This window comes from Thamnophis sirtalis, unplaced genomic scaffold (assembly GCF_051295495.1).
Source record: "Thamnophis sirtalis isolate CommonGarterSnake01/CBP01778 unplaced genomic scaffold, rThaSir2_p1.2 scaffold_4, whole genome shotgun sequence".
Lineage (NCBI taxonomy): Eukaryota > Metazoa > Chordata > Lepidosauria > Squamata > Natricidae > Thamnophis > Thamnophis sirtalis.
The window spans coordinates 65,654,625-65,677,064 of record NW_028261384.1 but is presented as its reverse complement, the minus strand read 5'-3'; the positions used below and the strand labels follow the sequence as shown (position 1 = coordinate 65,677,064).

The 22,440-nt window shown below is 39.1% G+C and overlaps 1 protein-coding gene across 1 annotated transcript in view; it reads right to left on the bottom strand.

Annotated features, from left to right (window-relative positions):
- The window catches only part of BBS9 (Bardet-Biedl syndrome 9), a 363,446-nt gene that overhangs the window by 105,828 nt on the left and 235,178 nt on the right, over nucleotides 1–22,440 (bottom strand). The window lies entirely within an intron of this gene.

The following is a 22,440-nucleotide window of genomic DNA, read 5'->3' as shown; positions in this document are numbered from 1 at the left end:
GAAAAGCAGTTTTTAACCCCAAGCGCGATGCCACGAATGTCACTATTTCCATCCAAGCCGCCACCACAATCCTTGCAAGCCGGCAAGAAAGCGGAAGCAAGAAGAAAAAAATAAATAAATAACCACCCTCCCAAGCAGCCGGAGCTTGCAAATGGCGACGTTGCAATGAGGGTCGTACTCCTGACCCTCTAAAACTCTCGGGAAACTCCTTCGCAGCCACGGGGGGGGGGAATCACAGGAGCAGCCCCACTGGCGGGAGAACGATGGGACGGCTGCGAAAAGGCACAAGGGGGGGGGAGATTGACAGCAAGGGTCCGTCCCGCCGCTCGCCTTAAAGTTCTCGCCTAGCTGAACTCTGGGGTTACAGCCGCTGCTCGCCATTCCCTCAACTCAGAGTACGGAGCGCGCGCAAAACCCTGCCATGCGGGACTCCCCGCAAACCTCTCGCATATTCCCCCCCCCGCTTGCTCCGTCTTACCAGATTTTTGGGGGTATCTGTAGAGGGAATTGGACGGGACATCCACCTCTTCCACTCCGGCGTTCTGCCGGCTGGTGAGCGCTCCCATGCTTCAGGCACGGCGGCAGAGGGTATCCGGGGTTGCAGAGGGGGGGCAGAGAGGAGGGGGGTGCGTCAGCTTCCCAGTTCGCGGCAGACCTTTTCTAGCCGGCTCAAAGGACTTCCCCGGACTTGCTTTGCTGAGCAGGGGCTTTAGTAGAAAGGAAAGCAACTTCAGAGCTGGTATCGGGCCAGCAAAGGCTTCCCACTGCCAGCATGACTTTGAAGTGCGGCTTTCCTTCCACGCGGGCCGACGTGGAAGGCAAGCCAGCCCTTCAAACTCATGCTGGCACTTTAGCGTGCCCCTCGGCTGCCATTCAGCGAAAGATGTTTCGCTGAATGGCGGGCGAGTTCTAAACTGCCGGCATGACTTTGAAAGGGCTGGATTGCCTTCCGCGCGGGCCGACGTGGAAGGCAAGCCAGCCCTTCAAACTCATGCTGGCACTTTAGCGTGCCCCTCGGCTGCCATTCAGCGAAAGATGTTTCGCTGAATGGCGGGCGAGTTCTAAACTGCCGGCATGACTTTGAAAGGGCTGGATTGCCTTCCGCGCGGGCCGACATGGAAGGCAAGCCAGCCCTTCAAACTCATGCTGGCACTTTAGCGTGCCCCTTGGCTGCCATTCAGCGAAAGATGTTTCGCTGAATGGCGGGCGAGTTCTAAACTGCTGGCATGACTTTGAAAGGGCTGGATTGCCTTCCGCGCGGGCCGACGTGGAAGGCAAGCGGCAAGCCAGCCCTTCAAACTCATGCTGGCACTTTAGCGTGCCCCTCCGCTGCCATTCAGCGAAACATCTTTCGCTGAATGGCGGGCGAGTTCTAAACTGCCGGCATGACTTTGAAAGGGCTGGATTGCCTTCCGCGCGGGCCGACGTGGAAGGCAAGCGGCAAGCCAGCCCTTCAAACTCATGCTGGCACTTTAGCGTGTCCCTCGGCCGCCATTCAGCGAAACATCTTTCGCTGAATGGCGGGCGAGTTCTAAACTGCCGGCATGACTTTGAAAGGGCTGGATTGCCTTCCGCGCGGGCCGACGTGGAAGGCAAGCGGCAAGCCAACACTTCAAAGTCGTGCTGGCAGGCAGGGCTGGAGCGAGCGTGCTCTGTCCCGGTGGGTGCATGAGCGGAGCACTTTTCCAGCGCTCCTGTGCCTGGAGAGCTCCCTCTGCATATGAGCCCGGGATCCGCCGTTTGCGCTCCCTTGCTCTGCCTCACCACCCGCCTTCCCTATCTAGGGACTCCTCCAGCAGAAATAGCAGAGTCGCGTCGAGCGCTGCTCTGCCTTTCTCTGTGCTCTTCCCGCCCGGACGCCCAGAGCCTCCCAGCCCGCCCGGCCCGGGGTAAGTCAGCTGCAGTGCAGCGGGTGGCGATCCCGCCACCCCCCCTCACTGCCCCGCCCGTCACTTACTCTGAGTTCGGAGAAGAAGCGGCGGCCCCAGGTGGCACTTTTCGCAGAGGTTTTTCCACAGCTTGTCCGGAAGTGGAGCTGGAAAGGCGAGCTCACTCCCCGCTCACTTGCTACGCTACCCCGCCCATGCGAGCGGCAACGGATGGGCGGGGGACTCATGCGGCATGCTAAGCGGACTCCAGCCAATCAGTGAGCTGGCTGGGATGGAAAACTTTAAGCACGCCACGTTTTCCATCCCAGCCAGCTCACTGATTGGCTGGAGTCCAGGCCAATCCAATCTGTGAGCGGCAGGCTGGGCTGGCTTAAATTTGTAGGTAGGAGGTAGGATAGAGAACAGAACGATGAGCCAGCCCAGCAAGCTAGCAGCTGATGGGCGGGAGCTGCGAGCGCCAAAAAAAGCGTGCTTTTTTAAAAAGCGGGTGGGACGCGGGAAAATGCATTGGAAAGCGGGTGTGTCCCGCCAAAAGCGGGACGTCTGGTCACCTTATATTAGAACAAATGACCAGAAATATTTGATGAATGCAAGATTGGGAATACATTTTCTGGCATCTGCTCCAGAGAAGAAAAATGGTATAGTCATATATTTAAGGAAAGACTTAAAGGCTGAATTAATTGAAGCAGATCCTCAAGGAAGATATATTGCAATTGAATTATTAATAGAAAGAAAGAAAATACTCTTAACGGGAGTATATGCTCCCAACCAACAAGAAGAAAAATTTTACAAGTTGCTCCATACTAAATTAATACAATGGGATTATAAATCATGTATATTATTGGGTGGTTGGAACGGAGTATTGGATACTATGAAAGACAAGAAGGGACTTTTGCAAAATACTCAAACACAAGCAAGATTGCCTAAATCTTTTTTCGACATGATGGATGATATGGAACTGAGAGATATTTGGTGAGAACGGAATGTTAAAGAACAATACTTCACATTTTTTTCCGATAGGCACCAATCCTTCTCTAGAATTGACTTTATACTAATTACGAATGATTTTCTTTCCAGGATGAAGAAGACGAAGATATGCCCAAGAATTCTAAGAGATCATAACCCGGTTTGGATGGAACTGGAATATGGAGAGGGATCTAGGACGTCTTGGAGGTTAAATGAAAACTTATTTAGATATGAGGGAAATGTTATAGAATGCAAAAAATTACTGAAAGAATATTTTGCTCTTAACATGCATAAGGGAACATCCATGGAAATGGTTTGGGATGCAAGTAAAGCATATATGAGAAGTGTTTTAATAAATTTGAATAACCTAAATAGAGGTAGACGGAGAAAAATGAAGGGAATTAGAAGAGGAAATAAAAAAGAAAGAGCAAGTGCTAATATCTAACCCAGATGATAAGAAGACAAAAGAAGCAATTACTTTACTGCGAGGGCAATTTAACATGTTGATTTCAGATCAAGTAGCAACTAACTTGCTATATGCTAAACATAACACTTTTTGCGATGCAAATAAACTAGGCAGATGGTTAGCATATATGTTAAGGAAAAAACAAAAGTCTCGCACGATAGAGAAAATAGAGTATAAAGGTAAAGAAGTTTATCAACAGGATATGATTAAAAAGGCTTTTTTAGAATTTTATACCAGAATGTATGCTGCTGATAAAATACAAGGTTTAGATATAGATAGATATTTGGAGAAAGGGAATGTCCCCAGAGTTACAGATGAGCAAAGGGAAAGATTGAATCAACCGATAACCATGGACGAAATTCTCCTGGTTCTTAAGCAATTAATAGTTGGTAAGGCCCCTGGCACAGATGGATTGACAGCGGTTTATTATAAAAATTTACAACTAGAAATGGTAGAACTTCTTAAGGAACTATTTAAAAAAATACAATTGGAAGGAAGGGTACCACCACCTTGGAGAACAGCCTTTATTTCCCTGATTCCAAAAGAAGATCAAGATCACACTCAGCCAAAAAACTATAGGCCTATATCACTACTTAATACAGATTATAATTTTTTTGCTAAAATACTAGCAAATAGGTTGATGTCAGTTATACAACAAATGATTCACAATGATCAATCTGGTTTTATATATGGGAGACAAATGAAAAGTAATGTAAGACAAATTGTTAATATATTGGAGTATTTGGGGAAAAACAACCAAGTCCCTGCAGTGCTTATATTCTTGGATGCGAAGAAAGCATTTGATTGAGTGAATTGGCAGTTTCTAATGAAAATAACACAAAAGATGCAATTTGGAGAGTATTTTACACAATCTATCAAGGCAATCTACCAGAAACAAACAGCACAAATTATAGTCAATGGTAGTCTAACAGAATCTTTTAAAATCGAAAAAGGAACAAGACAGGGGTGTCTGTCTCCATTATTGTTTATTTTAACTTTGGAATTATTGCTGAATAGAATACATGATTCAGATGATGTATAGGGAATTAAGATTAGGCATTATGAATATAGAGTACGAGCATTTGCGGATGACTTGGTTGTAACTTTAACCCAACTGGGGAAATCAGCTATAGGTCTAATGAACATAATTAATCAATATGGTCAAGTATCTGGGTTTAAAATAAATCTATGGAAAACAAGGATGATAGTTAAAAATATGGCCACAAATCAAAAAGAAGAATTAGAAAGAATAACAGGATGTGAGATAGTTAAAAAGGTTAAATATTTGGGAGTTTATATTACAACCTCAAATGGGAAATTATATAAGTATAACTATGAACCATTATGGCACAAAATACAGACAAAGATGAATAAATGAAAAAAATTACAATTGTCTTTGCTGGGAAGGATAGCAGCAGTAAAAATGAATGTTTTGCCTAAGTTTTTATTTCTTTTTCAAATGATACCAATACTCAATAAAGATGCAAATTTGGAAAAATGGCAGAAAGGTATTAATAACTTTGTTTGGACAGGGAAGAAACCGAGAATAAAACTTAAAATATTGCAAGATATACGTGAAAGAGGAGGTTTGAAAATGCCCAACTTAAAATTATACTATGAAGTAGTAGTTTTATCAACAATTAGTGATTGGATTAACTTAACAGAGGATAGAATATTGAATATTGAGGGATATGATTTGGTATATGGTTGGCATGCTTATTTAATATATGATAAGAAGGTGGACAAGATTTTTAAAAGCCACATTTTAAGGAATGCTCTACTGCGTGTCTGGAAAAAATATCAATGTAAGTTAAATGACAAGATACCTATGTGGGTAGTACCCAGACACGCGATAGAGAATATAAGTCTAGAACAAAAACAGGATGTAATTACATATAGAGAGCTTCTTAACATAGAAAGAGGTGTACCACAGTTAAAGCCTTTGAATGTACTAAGAGAGGAAAGGGTAACTCAAACTTGGTTTCAGTATGGACAGTTACAGGCTAGATGGAAAAAAGACCAGAAAATTGGTATCATGCAAAAGGAGGATAATTTGGTAAAACAAATTAGGGACCAGAGTCCAATGCATATAAAAAGTTTGTATAATATACTGATAGAAACAGATTCTGAAACAGAGTTAGTCAAAGACTGCATGATAAAATGGGCACAAAACTTTGAAGAACCAATAATGATGGAAACATGAGAAAAGATTTGGGTAAGAAATGTAAAATTTACATAAGCTCAAAACTTGAGAGAGAATTTTTATAAGATGTTTTATAGATGGCATTTATATCCCAAAAAGTTAGCTTGTATGTATCCAAATTTACAATCTAAATGCTGGAGATGTGATTGTGTTGACGCTACGTATTATCATATATGGTGGCCCTGTAAAAAAGTTAAAGCATTTTGGATAAAAATATGGTTGATTATTCAAAATAATCTTAAAAAGAGGATAAAGTTCACTCCCCAGCTGTTTTTGCTTGTTATAATTACAGACTGTACAGTTATAGAGTCTAATTTGATTCTGAATTTAACAACGGCAGCAAGGTTGTTGGTGGCGCAGTACTGGAAGAAGGAAGAATTGCCTACTATTCAAGAATGGACGTTAAAAGTAGTAAACTTAGCAGAGATGGCCAAAATCTCACCATATTTGAAGGACTATTCCGATGAGAAATAGAAGCTGGAATGGAGAAGATGGATTGATTACATTCAAAATAAATATCGGACTAAGAAATTTCAATTAGCCTATGAATGAATGAACAAGGAATGTCACAATTTATCTAAAGTTAGCTTAATAAAAGGGGAGTTAAAGTACAAGAGGAGCTAGGATGTTATAGTTAGTTAGCTTATGTTAGTGTATGATTGTTAAATGTTTATACCCTGTATTTTTCTCTGGGAGGTTGGGGGGAGAGAGGGTTGGAGGGGGGTAGGGTTGGGGTGGAGGGAGGGAAGGGGAAATATTTGTAAAATTTATTAAAACTTTTCATTTTAAAAAATTATAAATTTGTTTCTGTATAATATGCTCATAAAACAGCTTTTAATATGGAGTGCCATATTGCAAAAGTCATGACACAAGAAACCATAACAAAAATAAATAGAGCAGGATAGAAAAACTGGGCTTGCAAATCAAAAATATTAGCACCTGTTTTGTGGCATGCTGAGCCTTCTGGGTAGGAAAGATAATTTACTATTAACTCAAAAAACTTTCCCCCAAAATTGGCTCTTGTCAATCCCTTTCTAGAATATGGACTTCAACGTATTTTCCAAAGCTTATGTGGGAACCAAAACAAATGAACCAAATTCTGCACCTTTGCTTCAGATATACCTGAATATATTTAAATACAATAACATATTGTATAAAGCTACTGCTTAATAGTCATACTAACTATAATAAAACATAAATTCAATAACCATTTTATTGAAAAGAAAATCACTATAAAATTCAGAAATATCAAAGTACACAAGTTTCTACATAAATGTATATGTCCGAAGAATTAGGTGAACTATTTGTTTGTTCAACAAGACACCACCAATACATTTCAGCTAAAACATACATCACAAATTTATGCACTTTTCTTCTCCATCTTTCCTACACTACTAGGAAAATAAACTAATAAATTGCAATGCTTAAAGATTCAAATTCAGATTATCACTAGACCAAGAAATCACTGTGTGAATTAGGACTAGTGTAAACTAGATTGCACCACAATCCAAGTTTTATTTTCATTATCTGTTAAAATGGGATACTTGAGGCAGTACAATGATTCAGCGATTAAGACACTGGATTTGTTAGCCAGAAAGCCAGCAGCCTAAGTTCGAGACTTGAGCACCATGCAACTGGATGAGCTCCCATCATTGCCTAGCTCCTGCCAATCTAGCAGTTGAAAGCATACAAACGTGAGACGATAAATAGAAAGCACTTTGGTGCTTCTGGTAACAATGCTCCATGATGTCATGGTGACCACTTTACCACAGGAATGTCTCCAGACAGTGCTGGCTCAATGGCACTATCCCCTATATTCAGCAATGACTAATGGAGTAAAATCTACTCTTTCCCTTTTTTATCCCTTTTTTTATCCCTTTTAATCCCTTTTTTAGCCAAAGGTAAATATGTTGTGACTAAATGTATACACAATGCTTGTACATGTTTCAGTCTATATACCAATTTATTTTTATATCTTTGTAAAAAATAATATTCCTTCCTAAACTATGTAGTGATACAATATGAATATGATTTTTACACTACCATTTTTTTCATTTTCCAAATCCTTCAATAGAGTGTAAAGTTAATCTGTGTTTGTTCTCTTCAATCTATCTTGAAATGCAGAGAACCTCACACAAGCCAATAGTGCTCCTTTCCAGTTGATCAACTCCAAACTAATTTAATAACAAAGGTGATGGCAAGTGAATATTGAGCAAACTTCAAAATAGCACAATGCTATAGAGTACCTTTATGTTTACATTTAAAATGCACATATTTAATATTTATCTCCCAATTTACCAGTCAAAATTCTCAGAAGACGCACTATTTTCAATAACAAATAATATATTTTTATAATAGCATACATTTGGATCATAGCATGAGCACTTAATGAGAAAAGAGATGTAATGTGGAAGACACTTGGTGACTTACAATGAAATAAAAATTACAATATAAACATAAAAAATATAAATAGTAAGATTAAAACTAACAAAAAATAGCTGAGAAAAAAACAATATATAATGGGTATAGAAGTGGCATCTTCTTTAATCCATAGTAAATATTTTTCTTATCTCCATCCTATTCATTATGGGAGGTGCCAAAAAAGCAACTCATGAATAAAGGCAAATATATACTTGTCTCTGAATAATGTTGCAGGATCCAATCTGGGTAGGTCCCCAGGATCAGAGGTTTATTCTTTCAAGCTTTCGGATTCAAGTTCCCATCCCAGAGAACTTCTCTCTACCATAATGTAGAAGCTGAGGTGTATTTGTGTACTGTATGCATGTGTGAATGTAGAGAGAAGTTGTCTGAGGGTGGGCTCCAGCATGAGTTTGAAAGCTCGGAAGACTAAACTATCTGACCGACCCAGATTGGATCCTGCGAAAAAGCAACTGTTAACTTCAGTTATAAAGAGTAAGTACTGTGAATTCTTTATCTCTTAATATGGCTTGGTTCAATGTCCACCTAAAGTTCTTCTTTACTCCTCTCCAAACCAAATTTACTAGATTGTGCCAAACACTACGTTCCATTTCCACCTCCAAATTCTTAGTTCCGGGGACATCCATATCATATCAATTCTAGACCATGATTTGTGTCTATTTGAATAAAATGTGTATTGGGTCATTTTCAAATTTATTTCTCTCCAGATATCTTGTATACAAATGTCCTCTATCATTTTTTTAAAAAGGCTTAGGTAGTCTCTTTCTTCCTTTCTTCCCTAATTTAGTGCTTTTATAGTCTAGTGTTTTGTCCACAACTGCATTAAAATTCCAGTTCCAAAGTTTTCTTGCGTAATGTTTGGTAAAAATTTTCTTGCTTATTATTTGGTTCATATATTGCTATTATCAAAATCTTTTTTCAATTAATTATTTCCACCATCAAAATTCTTGCTTCCTCATCTGAGTATATCTGTTTAGAATCCAATGATTCTTTAATATATAAGGCTACTCCTCTTTTTTTTTTTTTTTTTTTTGCTGTGATGTAAAATATAATTTCCCAATTTTTGGGCATTCTAAAAATTTATAGTGTTGTTTCTTTATGTGTGTTTCTTGCAAATAAATTATTTCTGTATCCACTTTTTGTAATTGTGTAAATATTTTTCTTCATTTAGCAGGGAAATTTAATCCATTTATATTCATTGAAAGAATCCCATTTCTTTTCTCCATCTTCCTTAATTATATTTGGGTTTGGTTTCCTAGTGATTCCTCTCTGTCTTTGTTTTTTTACTGGTCCCTCTTCTTACAGTTTCTTATAGGAACTGGGCATGACTAGTCTAGTGAAGAGGAGCTGCCCCAGAGAGGAAGGGATCAAGCTATTCTCCAAAGCACCTGAAGGCCAGATAAGGAATAATGGATGGAAACTGTTCAAAGGAGAGATTCAATCTAGAAACAAGGAGAAAAATTATGATAGTGAATACAATCAACCAATGGAACAGCTTGCTTTCGGAAGTTGTGGGAGCTTCATCACTGGAAGTTTTCAAGAAGAGATTGGACTGCCATCTGTCAAAAATGGTGTAGGGTCTGCTTGGGTGGGGGTTGGACTAGATGACCTACAAAATCCCTTCCAATTCTGTTAATCTAATCTAATCCATTCTAATCTTGCTCAGTGTTTTTTTCTCTTTGTCTTCTTCATTTTGTATCACTGTATCTTCTGTTGGTTTTTCTTCCTGTTTTCTTTTGGGTCCCTTATCTTCTTGTGCATCTTGTGTTTTCCCTTCAAAAATGCTTGCATGTCTCTCAAAGAAATCTGCTGCCTTAAAGGTAGAATCCAGTCTATATATCTTCTAGAGTTCCAGTTAATTATGATCCCCTCTGGAACCAGCCATCTAAAATTTATTCCTTTTTCATTAAGCTTTGTTGTCAAAAATTGATATTGTCTTCTTAGATCTCTTATCTTTTAGGGATCTGTTTCACACTGTGATTTCCTTTTTTCTATATTGTAGTGATTCTTTCCTCACTCTCTTCAATATTTCATCCCTTATTGTTCTCTTGACAAATCTAACTTGGACCTCTCTGGTCATTTTGTGTCTTCTTGTATAACTTGAGTTTAGCCTGTAAAATTGGTTAATCTCCTCCATTATTACAACTGTCAATTTGCAAAGCATCCGCCAGCAGGTTCATAATCACTTTCATTAAATCTTCCTCCTTATCTTCAGGTATATTCTGAAACCTTATTATGTATGAAGCTTTCTCCATTTCTAATGTTGCTACTGCATATTCCAGATTTTTGTTTGCCTTTGTCAATCTTTGGTTTTCTTCCTTTATTTCTTCCATCTTTTTTTCTCCATTTCTTCTGTTTTATCTCCCGTTTTTTGAATTTCCGGGGAGGGGCCTGTTGCCGTCGGCAGCTTAACAGAGCTGCCCCCAGAGTTCTGGTTCGTTATCTACTCAATATCAAGAAGATAACTCTTTTTTCAGACAAGAAAAAAGCAGTGAGGAATCTCAGCTGGTAAGAATCTTCTTTGAAGTTCACAGTTTGTTTCTTTTTGGGCTGTGGACGGAGGGGGAGGATCAACCCAAAGCTGAGTCATTCAACTCCGACCTGAATTTCTCAGCTGTTATTTACAGCACAAGACAGGAACCCCTCCCCCTTAGGACAATCTTTAGAAAACAGACTATTGAAAATCAATACGAGCAAAGACCAAACTTGTGAACTTTAAAATTTTTCCCTATCTGAAATACCAGCTTCAATGTTATAAAAATCTCTTTTGTTTAATTGTCTTCAAAATGGCGTTTACAGCTTCTGCATTTGTTATCTCCGGCTTCCTGGTACAGAATCAAAGGAATAACTTCTTATAATCTAATTAGACCTACTCCCTTAAAGCCTTCAAAGACTCTTTGTTGTTGATACAGAGACATTCCAAACATTCCAAACGGACTTTCTCTTTTGAAACCCTCCGTAAAACCCCTTGTAAAAAAAAAGGGGGGGGGAGGAATTTCTTTTTCTCCAAACAGCACAGTGGATTAGCAACTTAGAATAAATAATTAAAACCAAAATATAATGGCATCCAAATCAACCTCTGTGAAATTACCTCCAAAAACGTCTCCCATACCTGGCACAAAGTTGCAGCCCCCACCATCTATGCCCCCTAGTGGAGACGTACTAACAAAAGAATTTTTCTTGGAAATGTTCAAAGAATCCAGAGAACAGAACTTAGAAATGTTTAGAGAATCCAGAGAACAGAATCTAGAAATGCTTAGAGTTCAAAGATGAAATAAGGAATGAGATGGAAGTTCTATATGACAAATTCGATACTAGGGTCACTAAAATGAATGATAATATGATGGGAATTGTGAATGTGATAACAGAATATATTTCTGGAATGGAAGATAATTTAGAAATTCTCAATGAAGCTAAAACTAACCTGATATCCAAATCTGAAGTGGTGGAACAAAAAATTGATAATGCTGAAAAACAAATTATTATGATACAGTATAAGCAGATGGAACTTGCATTAAGAGTGAGGGGGCTGCGTGAAGAAAAGCAGGAGAACTTAAAGCAAATGTTTTCTGAAGCTTTTGACCGTCTGGTGGGAAAACCGGGATCCAATTTTGATTGGCAGATTGACAAGACTTTTCGTGTTAACTCGTGGGCGGCAAAACAAAGGCAACTTCCCCGAGATGTGGTAATATACTTTGTTACAAGACAATCTAGAAATATGATATTACAAGAGTCTTATAATACTAAGCTTCAAATTGGTGGACAGGATCTGATTGTTTTGAAAGAAATACCACCTCAAATGCTAAGAGCCAGAAGAGATTACGCTTTTCTGGTGGAAGAGCTCAGAAAGCGTCAGATACAGTACAGATGGGATGCCCCATTCGGTATTATAGTTACAATGGACAAACAAAGATATCGTCTCAGTTCTGTATGGAAAGCTCGTGATTTCTATCATAAGATTCTGAAGATGGGATACCCTGAATCTTCGGGATATGGTGAAAAACCACGAGACGAACAAGATAAACAGCAAACCACACAACCATCAGATAAAATGTATCATCTCCCTCTCCCGGAAGGGCAAGGAGTCAAGGAAAAAAGATCCAACCGTATGACCACCAGACAAACGGATAAACAAACTACCATGCAACAATCTCAACAATCGTTGGCCACTGATCAAGGAGCTACTGCAACAAGCTCAGAAGCTGTGGGAGGAGCCAAACCAAAGGTGAGACAGGCCTTGCGGGAGGCTCTAAAAAAGCTTCAGGCAACCAAAAATGACAACTAAGATTTTGACATGGAATGTTAACGGACTGAACTCTCCACAGAAAAGAAAGAAAATATTTCATTATCTCAAACAGTTTAAGAATGACATAATTTGTTTGCAAGAAACTCATATCAAATCAACCGATCAAAAATATTTGTTTAACCCCAAACTGGGCCAACATTTTGCGACCTCAACCATGGAAAAGAAAAACGGCATAGTAGTATACTTAAGAAAAGACATTAAAGCTGAGCTAATTGAAGCAGATCCCTTCGGAAGATATATTGCATTAGATTTAATCTTAGAAGGGAAAAAGACGTTACTTTTGGGAATTTATGCTCCTAACCAACAACAAGATGGATTTTATAGAAATCTCCATGCTAAATTAGTACAGTGGGACTTTGAGTCTTGTATATTATTGGGTGACTGGAATGGCGTGATCGACACCAAAAGAGATAAGAAGACATCTCGCCCGAACACCAAATTCCGAGCTAAGTTACCCAAACCCTTTTTTGACATGCTGGATGACTTTGAATTGCGAGACGCTTGGCGCGAGAGGCATGCAGAAGAATATGACTTTACCTTTTTTTCCAACAGACACCAATCTCTTTCAAGGATTGATTTTATACTAATTACAAATGATTTACTTTGCAGGGTGAAGAAGACAAAGATTATGGCGAGAGTTCTTTCAGATCATAATCCAGTCTGGATGGAATTGGGAAGGGTAGCCCAGGCAAGAAGGTCCTGGAGGTTGAATGAAAACTTATTTAGATATGAAAAGTATGTTAATGATTGTAAAAAATTGCTATCGGAATATTTTGTTCTCAATATGAATAAGGGTACATCTATGGAATATGTATGGGATGCAAGCAAAGCGTATATGAGAGGAGTATTAATGAATATAAACAAAATACATAGACACAAACAAGGGCAAAAACGAAAAGAATTGGAAGAGGAAATTAAAGGGAAAGAGTCAGAATTAACATTGAATCCAGGAGATACAAAGATTAGGGAAACAATTGCTATATTAAAATCTCAGTTTGATATGCTGATCTCTGACCAGGTAGCCACCAGTTTATTATATGCTAAACATAATACTTTCTGCAATGCAAATAAACCCGGTAGGTGGTTGGCTTATCAGATTAGAAAAAAAAGGAAAGCTCGAAATGTATCCAAATTGTGTTACAGAGGGAAGGAAGTGTTTCAACAGGAAGAGATTCAAAAGGTATTTCGGGAATTTTTTACAGAGTTGTATAAAGGGGATAAAATTAAGGACGTAGATATAGACAAATACCTAGATAAAGAGAAAATTCCCCTAGTTAGAGAAGAACATAGGCATAAGCTGAATCAACCTATAACCTCTGGGGAAATTTTGCAGGCAATTAAACAATTAAAGTTAGGGAAAGCACCAGGCACAGATGGTTTAACAGCTGTTTATTATAAAAATTTACAGTTAGAAATGGTAGAACCCCTCAGAGAACTATTCAATAAAATTCAATCGGGAGGGGAAGTGCCCCCTTCGTGGAAGACTGCGTTCATATCGTTGATACCCAAAGAAGACCAAGACCTTACCCAACCAAAAAATTATAGACCTATTTCATTACTCAATGTAGATTATAAAATTTTTACTAAAATATTAGCAAATAGGCTAATGGTGGTAATTCAACAATTGATACATACCAATCAAACTGGTTTTATACAGGGCAGACAGATGAAGAACAACGTTAGATTAATTATTAACGCTTTAGAATACCTGGGAAAGAACAATCAAATCCCGGCCGCATTCATATTTTTGGATGCGGAGAAAGCCTTTGATCGAGTTAATTGGCAATTCCTGCTGAAGACATTGCAAAAAATGCAGATAGGAGATGGCTTTTTACGGTCAATTGGTGCAATATATCAGCAGCAAACAGCCCAGATCATTGTCAATGGAAGTCTGACAGACTCCTTTCAAATTGAAAAAGGTACAAGACAGGGCTGTCCTCTGTCCCCATTATTGTTTATTATAACTTTGGAAATACTGTTGAATAAGATACGGGGCTTGGGCGGTCTAAAAGGGATTAAAATTAGACAGCAAGAATATAGAGTCCGTGCATTTGCGGATGATCTGGTTATAATATTGGAACAACCGCAGGAATCTAGTAGGGTATTATTGAACACGATCAATCAATATGGTCAAGTCTCGGGATTTAAAATAAATCTAGGAAAAACCAAAATATTAGCTATAAATATGACTATCAAACAGAAGGTAGAACTGGGGGCGATGCTAAGATGTGAGGTAGTTAAAAAAGTTAAATATCTTGGAGTTAATATTTTAATCTCAAATGGGAAATTATATAAGCATAATTATGAACCACTTTGGCATAGTATACAGTTGGAGTTGAAAAGGTGGGAAAAACTGCATTTGTCCTTGCTGGGTAGAATAGCGGCAGTAAAAATGAACATTTTACCAAAAATTTTATTTCTTTTTCAAATGTTACCAATACTTAAAAGAGATGCGAATCTTTCAGAATGGCAGAAGGGTATTAACAAATTTGTGTGGGCAGGAAAGAAGCCGAGGGTAAAGATGAAAATAATGCAAGATGCACGTGAAAGAGGAGGATTGAAATTACCTAACTTAAAATTATACTATGACGCAGTGGCATTATCTGCAATTAGTGACTGGATTCATCTAACTAATGACAGAATTTTGAATATCGAGGGATATGACTTGTTATATGGTTGGCATGCTTACCTGTTATTTAACAAAAAAATGGATAAGAAATTTAAAAATCATATCTTAAGAAATGCTTTATTGCAGGTTTGGAAAAAATATCAACATAAATTAAATGATAAAGTGCCCATGTGGGCAATTCCTAGACATGCAATTGAAAATATGAATGTAGAACAAAAACACGATAGAACCACCTATAGACAACTTCTTATCTCAGAAAGAGGGGTGATGGAACTAAAATCTTTAGAGGTACTTAAAGAAGAGAAGGTAGTTCAAACGTGGTTTCAGTATGGTCAACTACAGGCTAGGTGGAAAACAGATCAAAAATTGGTTTTGTAAAAGTTGAGGATAATTTGTTTAAACAAATAAGAGATCAAAGCTCAATGCATATAAAGAGGATATATAATGTACTAATACAGATGGATTCTGAAACGGAACTGATTAAGGATTGTATGATAAAATGGGCTCAGAATATCGAGGAACCAATAATGCTTGAAACATGGGAAAGAATCTGGGTAAGAAATGTGAAATTTACACAAGCACAAAACTTGAGAGAAAATTTTTATAAGATGTTTTATAGATGGCACCTAGATCCTAAAAAGCTTGCCTCTATGTATCCAAATGTTCAACCTAAATGTTGGAGATGTGGTTCTTGTGATGCTACATATTTTCATATATGGTGGACATGTCATAATGTCAAGGCATTTTGGATAAAAATATGGTGGATCCTGCAAAACATCTTCAAAAGAAGGATAAAATTCACCCCCCAGTTGTTCTTACTGGGTATATGTATTGACTTTACAGCAGCAGAGACTAATTTGGTTCTGTACTTAATAACGGCAGCAAGACTCTTGGTGGCGCAGTATTGGAAGAAGAAAGATTTACCTACAATTCAAAAATGGACTTTGAAAGTTATGAACTTAGCCGAAATGGCCAAAATTTCAGCATATCTCAAAGAACATTCAAACGAGAGATATAAACGAGACTGGAAAAAATGGATTGATTACATAAAAAGTAAATATGGGACTAAGAAACTCCAGATAGCTTATGCTTAGCATCAGTAACAATTTAAATTGTTTAAAATTTGGGTAACAGTAAGAAGTTGAGTTCAATGTAGAGATATTTTAGACTGTGATTGTCCAAAAGTTATACCACGTATGGTCTTTGGGAAGTCGGGGGAAGGGAAGGGAGGTGGGGATTTAGGGGGAGGGGGGAGGGGGGAAATACAATATGTGTTAAATTCCATGATTGCATTTGTATACTGTGGCTTTTCAATGTTAGTGTGAAAATAGAACAAACCAAATATACTGGAAGGTAATAGAAATATACCGAAGGAAAGAGTCGAGTGAAAGAAGAAGGAGGGTGGAGAGGGTGAGAGAGAGGAGGAGGAGAAGGGAGGGAGGGAATGGATTAGAGGGAGTGATAGGGTTAGGGTTAGAAAGAAGGGGAGGGGAAGTAGGCGTAGAGGGGTGAGAAGGAAGAATGAAAGTTGGAGGGGGTTGAAAGTGGGTGTATGGTGGGCCAAGGTGGTATATTGGGTTTGTATTGTAGAGGGCATTTTCTATATAAGTGAGGGCTGTGTTTATTACTCAATGTTATATGCCCTGATTAAGCACAGTAAATATGTGATTGTATAGAATGAAAACATAATAAAATATATATATATGAAAGAAACCTTATTATGTATGAAGCTTTCTCCATTTCTAATGTTGCTACTGCATATTCCAGATTTTTGTTTGCCTTTGTCAATCTTTGGTTTTCTTCCTTTATTTCTTCCATCTTTTTTTCCCCATTTCTTCTGTTTTATCTCCCGTTTTTTGAATTCTTTGTTCATTCTTTGTAACCCTTGGTTGAAAATTTTCTACTCGGGAATATATGTTAAGGATCTGTTTGTTTACTTTGTATATTTTCTTTCATCTTGTGTTGATTGTTTTTTATCTCACTTTTATCTCATCATTATTCTTTCGTACATCTTTTTTTAAAAAACCAATTTGCTTCCTGAATCATCTGCAGCATTGTCTGCATTTCTTTTTGAAAATTATTAGATTTTTCTTGATGGAGCATTAAATCTATCAAACTTTGGTGCATAGGACTAGGAGCCTCAGAGGAAGGTACTGAGGAGAAAGTCTTTTTACCAATTTTAGTGAAATTTAAGCCACTTGTTTTTATTGCCCCCAGCAAATGTTCAGTTCTTCAGCTAACACTAATAATATAGTAACATTGTCTAATACAGACAACTTATCAAAAAGCAATTTAAATTACATCTTAAATCTTACAACTTTTAACTATACAATTTATACTCTCTTTTATCTATAGGCTTTATAATCTAACAGTTTCCAATAAGCCAATATTTGAGTCCATCAAACCAAAATAAGGTTCAGTCAAAGTTCCAGTTCAACCAATATTTCTAATCCAAACTCTCAGTTGTATATAACCAGTTTGTCTAGTCCAAAATAAATTCAAGTCAATCAATGTTTGTAATCCATAATAGCCTATCATCTTTAACTAATCCAAACAATAAATCCCATCAAATTATAAACAGTGCACTGCCTTGTTCTCTTTATTTGCCAGCTGTGTCTTATTCAGCTGATAAACTCTTGCGTCAAGATCATCAGCAGTTATTTATGCCTAGGCATTAGAGCAGTGATGGCAAACCTTTTAGAGACTGAATACCCAAACCGCAACTCAAAATCCACTTTTTAATCTCGGAGTGCCAACACGGCAATTTAACCTGAATAATGAGCTTTTAGTTTAGAAAAAACAACTCATAAATGATTAGCATCTTATCTCTGGAAAAACAACAACAGCGCTTTCAATGATACAAACACCTTTTTATTGAAAGGTAAACATTTGCATTTGGCATGCTTTTTAAGGTGACTTTTGCTATTGTGTGCACGCTGATAATCTTTGAGAGCAACACATGCAGCACTCAGCTCATCTGTTAGTCCAGGGGTGTCAAACTCAATTTCAATGAGGGCACCATTGTCATTGACTTCAGGGGGGCAGGGGGGCGTAACCATGGTTGGCATGTCCAGCTCTCACTGCTGCTGTGCTTGCTCTCCTTGGTTGCCCATGGTGTGTGCAAGAGGACAAAGTATGTCAGAGGGAGGCCAACTCCCTCTCTTTATGAGACCTGGTTTTGTTTAGGGTTTAGGGTTTTATTAACATTTATAGGCCGCCCTTTTCCCTGAGGGGACTCAGGGCGGCTTACATAAAATCAAGGGAGAGATATACAAACAATAGCACAGACAAAACATAGAATAAGATAATGAGCAACATTCATTCATCATTCGGGTGGGGGCAATTATCTTTGTCCCCAGGCCTGACGGGCTAGCCAGGTCTTAAGGACTATGCAGAAGGCCTGGACGGTGGTGAGGGTACGAATCTCCACCAACATCCTCAGTGATAGGATGGGAGACCACCAGGAGAGGTCAGGAAGAGGGGCAAGGGGATGGTAAAAGGCAGCAGGGCTGCTGGTGATCATGTGCTAAGGCAGAATTTACCTCACACCCTCACTCTCTCTCTCATTGTAATCTCCTTCCTTCTCTTCTTTTTCTTTCCTCTTCATTCTTTCTTCCCCTCTTTCCTTCTTTTTGCTTCCTTGCTCTCTTCCCCTCTTTCCTTCTTTTTCTTTGTCTTTCCTATCCCTTCTTGGATGCACAAATGCAAAAGGGGAAACATTTCTTGCCTTGTGATCAAATGCCACTTTTGTTAGTAGCCACTTAAAAGACTGAGAACAAACAGGCTCAGTTTATTCCATGCTTGTATTTAATGGGGACTACAGTACAGCAAAACTGTCAAAATAATGGCTCTGATTGTTGATTAGAGCTCCTCTGTTTTTTATGTGCAACAACTTTAGTATTTAAGAACAGAGCTAAATTAGTTGCTTTTCTATTAATACATAATGATCCTTAAAAGAACTCTTCTGCAGGAACCCTGCCATGGACTAATTCAGACTGGAAATATAGAAAAAGAAACTATTTTCCCCACTTGCTTTGTGCTGTTTTCCCCACTGGAAGTAGCTGTTTGCAATACACAAGGAGGGTATACTTTCCTAAGAGCTCACAATTCAAGAATACCAATATGCCCATGAGGTATCTCAGGGTGGAAAGGCCATGGGGGGTGGGGGTACTGATAGAACAGACCTCAAGGCCTCCCCAACACACAAAGATACTTCCTGCTTCTCCCTCCCTTTCTGCAACAAGGACTCACTTATCTTGCAAACAATTGTCTCCTGCCTTGTTTCTCTGTTTCTTTGCCTTTAAAGAAGGGAGAGGAGAATTGGCTGGAAAATGCTCTTCGTGCTGAGAATGGATACTCCTGGATGCTATAATATTGTGCAGATTCAGATACCCATTCTCTTTTGCAGTCAGGGACCCAAAAACTTTCATTCTTGGTGTGAAAAGTGTTTGCCTGCCAGTCTCCTGCTCCTCCCCTCCCCTCCCCTCAACTACTTTCCACTTAACTACTTAATGAGGCTCCTTTGTCTTATGGAGCATGCTTGCATGCAAATGGGGCAAGACAGAGACAGTGAGGGTAAGTGGTGTGTGTGTGTGTGTGTGTGTGTGTGTGTGTGTGTGTGTCAGAGAGGGCGATCTGTACTTCAGCCAGTGCACCCAAACAGCTGGCAATGGTATGGGCAACACCTGAGCAGTGAGGTGGGGGAGGGCTGAGTATGAAGCAAGGGAGGGGGTGCAGAGCTGCCTCCCAACACCCCACATTGGCTTACCTGAGTGCCCTTCAAGCCAGGCACTGAAGCTCCACCTGCAGTGAGACAGACAGAGAGAGAGGAGGAGGGCTCTCCACTGTGTGTGTGTGTGAGAGAGAGAGCAAACAAGGGCATGACCCCTGCTTTAGTCAGAGCACACATAGCAACAGTTTTTCTCCTTGTCCTCCCCATTCAATCAGGGCCTCTCATTTTTCCCTCAATACAGTGAATTCCAGCTTCAGTCGGGGTATGGAAGCTGCTGGCAGAGGCAGCCGCCTAAGTACCATGATTGCCCCTTCCCCAACCAGTCAACACTGCCTGACTTGCTCCCTGTTGGCTGGCACAAAGCCTAGCCATTCTTCTCCTTGCCTTCATTATTGCCCTTCTTACCCAAGTAGCAGTGGGCTCCAAAATGAGGCGCAGAAAGCACAGGTTTTCCTCCCTGTTTTGTGCCTAGAAAGCCTTCTGCATCAACCTGGAAGCAAAAAAAACTGTTTGAAGGCTGAAGGAAGCCTCCAACTGAGCGAGAAAGAACTGCGGGGCCAGTCCATTCATACTAACATCCAGCCCACCTGAGTTCACTGCGCAATGCAAGCACCCACCCCTCCCCGCACATGTTCATGCATCCCTTGCCCTGGCCCTTAGCAGAGGCCCAGCTAGCTCCGGAGGCACGCATGCATGTGCATGTGTGGTGGAGCTGGGCTGGGGCAAATGGTGTGCCTGCAGAGAGGGTTCCGCGTGCCACCTGTGGCACACATGCCATAGGTTCACCATCAGGGCATTAGAGCCACATCCTTTCTTTACATATAAGACGTTTCAACAATTTTCTCCTCTTTACACAAGGAGTCACTATCCCTCAATTAATTCTTCAAGAGTTAGTAACACAAATAGAGTTTAGTATTCTTTGATTAATTATTTTGAATAGTCTTTGCTCTCCAAAGCTTTAATAAAACTTTAATAAAGGTTTTCAATGTTTGCCATATAAGTTTTTTTCCATTATAAGTTTGCTCTGGTTTTCTATTTTAATTTCCCTTTGCGGTCCCTCGTTTGTTTGACTGCAGCTTCTTTTCCTCTGGTGAAGGGGGAAGCATGTATTTTCTCCTTCCTCCAATCACATCTTGAGGGGCTTGGAGATGTTAAACTCTATCTTGAGGGGATAGAGTTTAAGTAGTCTTACCCAGCTTCAGAGCATGATGTTAATAATCTTTCTTTCACAGCTTTTATCTCAATAAAAGATTGTCAATAGCTTCAAGCAAGTTCCACAAGTGCAGCTAGGCCTTTGTCCTGACAGTTTAACCGTTTTCCTAGATCGAATGTGATCTACAGGATTTCCATCTCTATCGTTGCCTCTACAGGGCAACTCTGACCCGCTTGGAGACCTCTGGCAGGATGAAATCAATCATGGAAAGCCGAGCCCAGCTTCCTCTTGACTGTACTGCTATGACACCAAACCGGAAGTCTCTTTTAATTTAGACAAATGTGAATATTCTGTTTCAATACTATCATATATATATATATTTAATTAGTAATTAGTAATTTAATAAATTTATATGCCGCCCAATCCCATAGGACTCTGGGCGGCTTACAAAAACAAGATAAAAGATAAGAGTTAAAAATAGACAGAGAAACAAATTTAAAAACAACACACCACACATTCCGTCTAGGTGGGGCTGGACCTCGTTCATGAAGTCAATAGCCCCAGGCCTGCCGGAATAACCAGGTTTTAGTGGCTATTCGGAAGGCCGAGAGAGTGGGAAGGGTCCGGATCTCTACGGGTAGATCGTTCCACAGGGCCGGAGCAGCTACAGAGAAGGCCCTCCCCCGAGGGGCCGCCAGCTGGCATTATCTGGTCGACGGCACCCGGAGAAGGCCCAACCTGTGAGATCTTATCGGCCGTTGGGAGGTATGTGGCAGGAGGCGGTCTCTCAGATATCCTGGTCCTAAGCCATGTAATATATATATTGAACAGTACTAAACGTAATACTGATTCAATATTTTAATTGGTTTGGCACAGTTGTTTTCACAGGGGTATTTTTAATGTGTTTGATAAAGAAAAATGAGATAAATTAAGACAAAACCTGTAACATACAATTAATATTTGCGACAGAATAGTTCAGAACCATAATATCAAAAAATTGTTATGGGATCAAAAAAACAGAACTTGACAATTTATTTTCAGAAGCATTGATCTGGACATCTTGCTTTTGTGAAACTCTACCAAAGGTATACATAAAGATCTGAAACACTTCTTTCCCTTTGACTTATTAAATATATCCACTCATTAAATATAAAAATTAACGTTGCAGCAAAGGAAAGAAGAATCTCATGGATATCCCCATATTTGCACCATTCAGGCAAAAGCAATTTAAATGAATTTCACAAGTAGTTAAAGTAGAATTATATACTTGTGTGACTTTCAGCTGAACTTACTGGTTATCTTAAAGGCAGCTTGAAATGATCATCTGGGATACATTAATCTCTGTATTTATCTATTTTTATTTCGTAAATACGGCAGTTATTTATCACATTTAGACAAATGGAGGTTCAAAATGATTTTATTCTCAAATCCACTTTTTATTGGTTAGAAAGAAAACATAATGGATCTTGTTAAATGTTACAGAAATACATGCCATTCTAAAAATATTTGCCATAAAAATTCCACTAGCATATTTATTCATATTTATTTGGAATTTTTAAAGGAGAAACAAGTCTTTTCTTTTCTTTTCCTATAACCATTTTAGCAGGAAATTTAAACAATCTCACTAAAGCTACATTCCTTTTTTCTAAACTGGGTG